Source organism: Benincasa hispida, chromosome 11 (assembly GCF_009727055.1).
Source record: "Benincasa hispida cultivar B227 chromosome 11, ASM972705v1, whole genome shotgun sequence".
Lineage (NCBI taxonomy): Eukaryota > Viridiplantae > Streptophyta > Magnoliopsida > Cucurbitales > Cucurbitaceae > Benincasa > Benincasa hispida.
In genome coordinates this window covers 55,903,243-55,913,350 of record NC_052359.1, presented here as the reverse complement: position 1 = coordinate 55,913,350, position 10,108 = coordinate 55,903,243, and the positions used below count along the sequence as shown (strand labels likewise).

Here is a 10,108-nt window from a genome sequence, read left to right as displayed (position 1 = left end):
CAGTTCTTACTATTATAAATTCATCATTTTTTTATTATTTGTTACAATGTTTACTATTTCCTTATCAAACTAAAACAGTTTATACCTCAAATACATATTATTATAATTTAAACTAAAATAATCTACAATCCATACACAAACTATTATAACCCAACTATAATAACATAAAACTATAATAACTAACTTCTTGCCCTAAACGCCCTCTAAAAGATGCATCAGATGAAGGTAACTTCTGGTTCTCAAAGAAATTTTGTTTTAGAAATTTAAACTTCTTTCCAATCCTTCCAAGTATATTTTAAAAGTGTTTTAATTATATGTTCAAAAAACTTTTACTAAATATATGTTTTGTTTTTAGGCGTGTTTGAAACAAAGAATGAAGTTGTGAAGTCCAGACTACAATGCAATGAGTTAATAAATTATAAAATTAATGTTTTTTTTAATCGCAAAACCCACAAAATCCATGGTCCAAAAAATATATAATATAGACAGAAAATAATACTTTTTTATTACATAGTCAAACATCATACAAAATGTGAAAAGTGCTTTTAGGCACTATTAAGAGGACAAAGATGAACAAGGAAAGAGGGAACTTTGTTTTCTTTCCTCATTTATCACTATGAAATAATTGAGTTCCTATGATACAAAGGTAAGTAAAAATGTAATGAACTAACAAATTCCACATAACAAGTATTGCCTATCTCCTTTGGAAGTTAAGGAATTTGATTCCATAGGCAAACACAAAGAAGAAGATGAGAACCCAGACAACATGAGTTGCGACGACAACTGGGATGAAGTCGTGGTCGTACCCGAACCCTTCTTTAAGGAACATCTTTAATCCTACATTACCGAATCCTGGTATCTGAACAAGACTGTCTCTGTCACCAACTTGAGAAGCAACAATGCCATATATAGTCCAAGCCACAGGATTAGCCCAATAATACCATCTCCACCAAATGGGGATTACCTACAAGTATTGGTTTAACCATGAGTTCGAGATGTTAGAAAATGGATCGAAGATCGAAATATCGAATTTGGACGTCATTTACCGGTCGAGGAATGAGAAAACCAGTGAACAAGTTCCAAAAGCCAATAAAGAAGGACATGACAATGGCTGCAATGTGGTGGTTTGGAGTCAATGCTACAACCATCATCCCATACAGAGTGAAGTATGTGAAACACATCAAAACTAAGTAACAAAACAGTAGAAACTTCCCCACTTTCCATTCAAATCCAATCATGCTATAAATAATGAGACTATAAATTATAGATTGAACAGAAACATAGATAGTCTCAATTGCCACCTGCAAACAAAAAAAAAAAGGTTTAATCTTTGGTTAGATTATATTCATCTTAAACTTAATCTACCATCTAGTTATGATTAACATGGTAGGAATTTTTACATAAAACCTTAGTAGTATAATCTTCACCTTCTTATTTCATATAATGTACTACATGTTGGATCACATGTTGCCCACACGTGAGCAAGAGTTAAAAATATATTAAAAAGATTGAACGGTAGGATTTGGACAAAATCTTAGAACTTAGAAGAAAGCAATCTTACAATGAAAGATTTAAGAAAGTGATAAGCTCCAAGTACTAGTCTATAGCTTTGATTTCAAAGTTATCCTAATTATAAACACTTCTAGCTATGTGAGAGGTATAAGCTAAGTAAATCCTTGCATTTCTTATTTTTATTGATTTTTTTTAATTCGTCTGTTATTTTTATTGATTTTTATGCTATAGTAATGAGAGATTTTTTCATAACATAAACTTACCTAGTTTATTCAATTAAGATTAAGTTTTTGGGTCTAGTGGTGATTTGTGAAGGGGTGAATAACTTTTGTCACCTGAGCAAATGCATACGGCAAGGCGGAATACATTCCGGCAGCTCTTTCTCGATAGAAAGCCGTTCTTTCGATAGCAACCACAGACTGCACAGATGAAGCATTGGTAGCTCCAAGGAATATGACAGCAGAATATATAGCACCAATAACATTCAACACATCTTGTTGCTTGGTTCTGTTGAAGTACAGAAACGACACAAACATTTAAAAAACATCAATAAAATAGTAGGATGTCACAGACAAACAAAATTAAATAGGCCAGTGAAGAAACCTTACAATTTTTGTCCCTTGTTCCAGAAAATTAGACCAAATAAGGTTCCAATAACTATTGTAATGAAGAAGCGTATGGCATTGTATTGAGTGTGTCTCCAATAAGATTGATGTTGTTTCCAGAAGCAAGCTTTGCATTGAAAGAAAAACGATTGCGAGTATTCGGTTGGGAAGTGTAGGTCTTTGGACCCTGGAGCTGGAGTACTAAGCTCCATTATAAGTTCTTGGTTCCTCCTGAAGTAATAATTTACCATGCTAAGAAAAAAAAAAATAGAAACTCGAGCTGATATGTGGACTTAAAGCACAATCATACATACCGATAAACAGGAGATTTAGCAAAAGTATCAGCAAAATCAATATCTAGTTGAGCCTCCATTGGAGGAGCAGTAACCTCAAGCATCCATGTAGCAGGATTCTGACCATTTTCAATCTTTGGAATCCCTGGAATAGCCTACCATCAAACAGCCACCAAAATCAAGCACTTGAGTAGATAATGAAAACACACACATTACACATACATAACATATTAGAGAAACACGGGATTCCATCTCAAAGCCACATAGCAACAAGAGGAATAACTCATGTATCTTATAAAGATTGTGAGGTCTCTTCATCTTTCCGATGTGGGATCTTCAACATGTATCCTTCAAGATGGTGCACTTCTTTAGGTTTACCATTCTTAGGACATGTTCGAATTTTGGATCGATTACCCACTTGGACTTCATGGGCTATGATACCATATCAGATAAACATCAAGTTCTATCTCAAAACCAATTGATAATGAGAGGAGTAATCTATGTGTTTTATAAAAAAATGTGAAGTCTTTTCATTTTTTTGATGTAAGATCCTCATATAACAATCAAAACATATATACTCACCTCAAAATATTCAATGAGTTTGCAAGATCGCTCACCAAGAGGTCCGGCATAAATCATTTGTCCACCACGTTTCATGAGCAATAACTACATTATGCATTTAAGTTTAGAGAACTAGAAATGGCGTAGCGATAAACAATCATTTAGACTGTTCAATGGTACCTCATCAAAAGCTTCAAAAATGTCTATGCTTGGTTGGTGAATTGTGCATACAACGGTTCTCCCAGTATCGACTGTATTTCGCACGGTACGCATAACAATGGCAGCAGATCTAGCATCAAGACCAGAAGTTGGTTCGTCCATGAATATAATCGATGGATTAGCAACCAACTCCACTGCTATTGTCAATCTCTTCCTTTGTTCTGTTGATAGACCATCTACTCCTGGAAGCCCCACTAAAGCATCTCTCAATCTATCTAGTTCTATTAGTTCCATAACTTCTTCCACAAACATCTACATCAATGAAGAATAGTCATTCAGTAATACTTCAATAACATTCTGATCAACTGGAAGCATAAAACTGCAAGAGTTTCTAGTGGGAAAATATACCTTTCTTGTTTTGGTATCAACATTAGAGGAAAGCCGGAGCCAAGCAGAAAACAGGAGAGACTCATAGACAGTGACGTGAGGCGAATGAATATCAGTTTGTTCACAATAGCCACTTACTCGAGCAAAGGTTGATTGCTTCTTTGGATAACCAGAGATGTATATACTTCCTTCGATATAACCACTGGTCTTTCTCCCAGCTAATACATCTAGGAGAGTAGTTTTCCCAGCACCACTAACACCCACAAGAGCTGTTAATATCCCTGGTCGAAAAGCTCCACTAACATCTTCTAAAAGTTGAAGACGATCTTTCTCAATCCCATGCATCTTCATTTCCTAAATTGGAAGACGTTGAGATAGTTTTAACGGGTTCAAAACAACATTCATACAAAACCTTAGAGCTTGTTTAGAATGATTTTCTAAGTGCTTAGAAAAGAGTTCTTAAGTGCAGAAAAAAATATCTTTAAACACTTGGAAAGCCAATCTAAATACTTACAAACTTAAGTTAACTTACAGTAGGCGTATCCACGTAATAGTTAACATGGTTGAATGCAAGTGAAAGTGGCTGGAAAGGCAAAACCATTCCTCTCCTTTGCAATTGATCTGAATCAGTAGCTATTTCTGAAGATTTGATAATTTTGATTGTTAGTGCCTATGATTATTCTTTCAAAAATATCATAGTGCTAATTAAAGAAAGGATTACTAGAAGTCCAAAAGAACTTCGATAATGCAAATTCCTCTTTCGAAACTCGAAACTCAAACCTTGTGCATTGGACCTATTCTTTTTTGTTTTCTTCTTGTCTTCATTCATGCTAATGAAAGCCTTTACATCAATAAGCGCTGAAAATAGATTCAAAAGGATCAGTACCGTTACGACGATAATGATAATAATAATAATAATCATCATCGTCATCATTTAAATGGGCACATCAAATTATATTCTTGAATAAATGAAGGGTTGAGATGATTTACGATTCAAGTAAGTCAAAGCTATTGTAAATAGAAGGTTGAAGAGAAGATTAAAGCCGAAAAGTGCAGCAATGCAGATCCAGTACCAACGTTCTTCCTTAAAGAAACCCCTACTAGCAAGGATCACTTTCCCAACTGTAGGTTCATTAATCCTACTATCTGTATTTTTCTGCATTAGGCAAAGCTAGCTTTTGAGTTATTATGATGGAAAAAAGAACAGATACCTAAATTTAATATAATTTCCAATCATTTATCCACAATCGTTATTCAAGCTAAGATTTACCGTGCTCCATCTGTCGTCTAGAAACTCATTGATGACAATGGCATTTTGTCCATACATCATGGGAGACATATAAAAGCCCCAAATCATCCATGGACCAATGTTATCTAATGAGCACAGAAGGAAACCAAAAGTTGGCAAACAAAAATATTAGCATCGCTACTAAAGTAACATGTTTTAGAGTTACAATTTAGCCATAATCAAAGGAGAATAATCACTTACCTTTATCAATAATGAAACCTCCCAGCAACAAAACTACTAAAAGAGCAAAGGTGCCCAAAGTAGTTGCTACAACTAGCGTTCTTCCAACTGCAGCCATAAGTCGAAATAGTGATAGAGCTGTTTGATGAGTGGCAAAGAAGGCCAAAAATTGCTTGAAGAACCTAGAGAATCAATAGACAGGTAAATAAAGATTGTTTTTGTTAACAAATGAAAAAGAAGGAAAGGAAATATATTTACCTACTAGGAGCAGGAGCAAACCCAATCGTGTAATAAGTTAGAAGAGTCCATATTCCTGATTCTACGAGAGATAGAGGAATTCTGAGGAGAAAAATAGGCAAGCTGAATGCCCAAGCAGGATAGAACAAGAAATCCCTCTGTCTAAAGAACACTGGGAACCTGAAAATAGTGAGAGCCAATTCTGCAATTCCATTAAACATGACATTCACGAGACTAAAAAACAAGGCTCCAATGAACTTGTTTCCACCAATTACGGTGCCCACTTTCATTTCAGTCCTTAAAAACACAGTCATAGCAATGATGGACATGATGGTGATCTGGACCGTCTTGAAAACGTAGACAAATGCATTTCGTTTCATTATCAGTATTTCTCTTGAATAGCATGCCTTGAATAACTCCCAGCTTGTATAAACATATTCTCTGTGACTAATGCAGCTGGGTGAGCTCTAGATTTGTCGTAAGGCACTTCAAGATCAGAGGCAAGTTGTTGACCAATGGTAAAAGACTTGAATCCCTGACAAAATTTAGGAACAGAAATGAATCTATATGATTTGTTTTTTTTATACCAGTATTGTTCTTGGTCCTTTTTTGATGTCACTTCTTGTAATAAGAAATCAGCAACTCCTTTCCTTTCTGGGCATCTAAATCCCATAAATTTAAAGAAATCAAGGACTTTTTCTCTTGGACCTTGTACACAATTTACCTTCGAAAAGTAGAATGATATCATCAAATAGATTAAAAGTTTCAGGAGCCTGGTTGTAGCAGAGAAATGACCATTGTGTTATATCCATTATTATGAACCATTTGCCTCATGAACTTGCATATCTGAAATGTGTAGAACTGTCTAAGCCTGTTGATATTTCATCCATAAACATAGCCTTTGCTGGCCTACCAGCATCTCCCTACACATATTTTCCCCGTTCTTTTAATTAAAATTTAGGCACAAAACTGCAAAAACGACATCGAAAAGACGAAAACTGAACATGCTCCAACCTGTAGTAAGACGTTTCTTCTGGCCTCCAGAGATTCCCCTCCTCATTTCATCACCAACTAAAATATCAGCACAAACTTCCAACCCAAGTACCTGTTCAAAATTACTTTTACAACTCCATCCAAAATATTGTCATAAATATACACTATTTTGAGATAATTATAGTCACAATCCTACACCTTGATAACATTCTGGTCTCCTTACTTTTATATATTTCATTTTATTATTGCTAATAGTATTGAAAACAAATTTAATATGTTTAAATGCAATATCATGCTAGCTTCTCAAGAATGTAGTTCTTGAACTAAAACTAACTGTTTAGAAGCGCTCAAATATTCGGTTAAAATAGTAATCAACACTAACATGCAGACAAAAGTTGACATAGTGGCAACTATAGCGACATATCAATTTTAGCTTCTACATGATATTTGTTTAAGTATTGATATATAAAATTTACCACAACCCATTCTAGGTTGACTGGTGATTAAACATGGTACCAGAACAAAAGATTCTATGTTCAACCTTTGTAATGTCGTTCCTCTCTAATTAAATATAATATATATATTTTTATCAGAAATTACCATTAAAAAAAAATTAGGAAAATACAAAACCTTATATACAAGAGAATATTTGAGTCGCAACGAAATTCACGTCGGTCTCTTTAAGACAAAGTTTAACTCACTCTAGTGCTGAGTTTTAAGAGCATCTCATCTCTAAGATAAAACAAATTACTTTTCTTATGGAACCAGCACCTTGTCCACAAGATCCAATGAACTTTACTTAGTGGAGTAAAACAAACTTCAACAAATTTTTTAAATGGGAGAAAAGTTTTATAGGAGAAGTGCCGATGGAAAAGGTGAAAATCCAATTTGAAGAAGAGACATATTTTTAAACCAATTTTATTGTCATTCGTACAGTCATATCCCTTCTTCAAGTTGGTTAAGATTTAAAATACACAACCATTCATGAATGAATGCAACTCTAAGGATGCAACCGTACAAGAAGTTTCACATACCATCTATTCCAACAATTTCCACACAAGTAAAGGGGAGTGTTCAAGTACTAATATAATTAAATTTACCGTAATCCATCAACTTAAGCATTTGGGTTGATTAGTGATTTAACAATTTAAATACAAACCCGTATATGGACAATGTGAAAGTAAAGGCATAGAAATGTATTAGAAAAATGAAGAGTAGTCGAAAGTGCTAACCTTGAGAACGTAATCTGTGACCAAACTTGCTTTTTGGCCTGAAACAGAGATGGCCTTCATGAAGGCATCAATCTCAGGGTCTGGTTTAATGCCTGCTTGTTTCTCTCTTCTTGTGAGCTCAGTCATAAGTTGATATCTTGTCCCAACTCCCAAGCAACGACCAGAGAAATCTAATGTCTCTCTCACTGTCATCTCTCCACAGTGAAGATCATGTTGACTGATATAAGCACAGGTTCTTTCAGGCACAAACTCATGCATTTCATGGCCACAATATGTCACTTTCCCACTTTCCTATTAACATTTTGAATATGATTAATTTTGCTTTTCTGCTTCAACTTTTCATTAGTTTGCTTTAATCCCTTGGTGTTAAGAATCAACAACTAAAAATAAATAGAAAATAGGTTTATGTGGTTAACTAACAATGTGTTAGCTATATCCATAGAACAAAGGGAGAACAATTTTATTAGAAAAGGTAATACATATTACAGAATTGAGGCGCCTTTAGAGTTAAAGAGAGTTTCTCTAAACCCTAGGGTCATAAACGTAAATATGACAAATACGTAAATATGACAAATACGTAAATAACTTAAGTTTATTCATTGTTGTTAATTCTTCTATTGATTGTTTAACATATATGAGTTTGAATCGGTTCTAAAATTTAAAACTTGATCAATCACACAGCTTTAAATATGTATAGAGGTCACCAACTTTAGCAAAGTTCAACTGGTTTAGGCATAACACACTCGATTAAGAGGCCAGAATTGCTTGTGCTTATGTTGGATTTTTAATTTTTTTTAAAAAATACGGAAGTTACTATAATAGTTTTCTTGTATAAACTTCAGAGACTAAATAAACCTTTTAAAAAGAATTAGAGACGAAGATGGAATAAACATGAAATTTAACAAGATAAACCTAAAACAAATAATGGTTATGATTTATTAAAAAACATTTTATATATATATATATATAGATAGATAGATAAAAAGAAATCACCAATGTATTGAATTTAAAACCTTTAAATTTTTGCCGAGTTTTCCAGCAAGTGCCAACAACAAGGTAGTTTTCCCAGAGCTTGGAGGACCCAGAAGTAATGTCATCCTGAAAATGAGAAATTAATGTCAAAATTCAATAGAACAAACATCATTGAAGGGAAAACTTGTAGTACTACACGGTTACCATACTCTTTTTGTTCACACTAGAAATTTATCTTCATGATTTTTTTTTTAATACTAGTAGACCCCATTCTATTTTTAAATGCCGGCGTGGCAATTGGAGGTAGTATGAAAATTTTCCATATATTAGTAGTGATAATAATTTAAAGAGTAGATAAACTTTTTCCCCCTTTTTAGTACAACAATGAGGTATGAAAATTTGAATCTAAAAAGTTCGTGCCAATAAAAAGTTGTTAATGGAAATTAGTATACATTTATACTAAATGAAATTTTCCATTTGTTTTCTTTAAAAAGAGTCTTCAAAGCCGTGTAAAAAGTAGTTCTAGCATGTTCATGTTTTGTTTTTTTTAGTTCATGGAAAGTATTTAGTTATTGTCAATAATTATTCAACAAATATAAAATAATGGCCATGTACACATTGACATTATAAACAAAAGATGTGTCTATATATGTCGCATTTTTGTTAAGTAATTGATAAAAACTTGACCATGACTAAAATGGTTTAATACAAAGTTATGTTCTATAATAGAATATTTTGAAAACTTTGGAATTAAAATAAAATAAACAAGCAAACACAAATTTCTCAAAGACAGGATAGATGCAACACTTTTTTATTAAATATCGTAGAACTCAAGGACACAGTTGTCGTTCAAGTGAAGTCATTTTATTAAATACCTCCCAAAGACAAAATAAATTAATATTTAAAAAACTAAAGAAGGGTAATATTTTTTTTTGTTGAAATACTATTTTGAATTTTAGTCCATTACTTTCAAATCTAATTTTAGTCTTTGAACCTTCAAATATATTTAAAATTAAGTCCCTAGATTATTATTGGTTTTTAAATTTTTTTTCATAACTATTAAGCTTTTCAATATAAATTTTGGGAACATATAGATTGTGTATTTTCTTGCCTAAAAATTTGTATTATTATGTGATTAATTTCGATAAAAATTAACTTTGAAGAACTAAATGTAAGATTTATTGAAAGTATATGAACTAAAATTGAATAACTCTATAAGCTCGAGGACTAAAATGGTATTTTATTATTATTTTTTTAATTAAAAAAGATATGTACCTTGAAGGTTTGATAATTCCATTGACACCTTTAAGTATATGAATTTTTCTCTTCTTGGATGGAACCAACCCAATCAACCCAAGCAAGCTCTGTTTTTCGTAACATTCAAAGCAAAAATAATTAGAAGAGAACATGATTACATGCTTGACACGTGTCCTATTCAATTTTGATAAAAGTAGATGAAAAAAAGGGTTAAAAAAGTTGGTGAAAACATCGAGCTTTAAAGGTTCAACGCTAATGAGGGCATTTAGGACTTTTACCATAAAGATCCTAAAAAAAATCTTTCTAAAAATGGACCCATTTTCAAAATTAAAGTTGAAAGGGCCCGTTTTTATCAATAACACATTTATTCTAGTAAAAAAAATATCTTTTTTCATCATTAAATTTTGAACATACTTTCTATTTCGTCCTTAT

At 32.8% G+C, this 10,108-nt stretch overlaps 1 pseudogene; it reads right to left on the bottom strand.

Annotated features, from left to right (window-relative positions):
- Window positions 1–473: 473 nt before the first annotated feature.
- LOC120091295 lies at window positions 474–9,848 on the bottom strand (annotated as a pseudogene).
- Window positions 9,849–10,108: the final 260 nt, after the last annotated feature.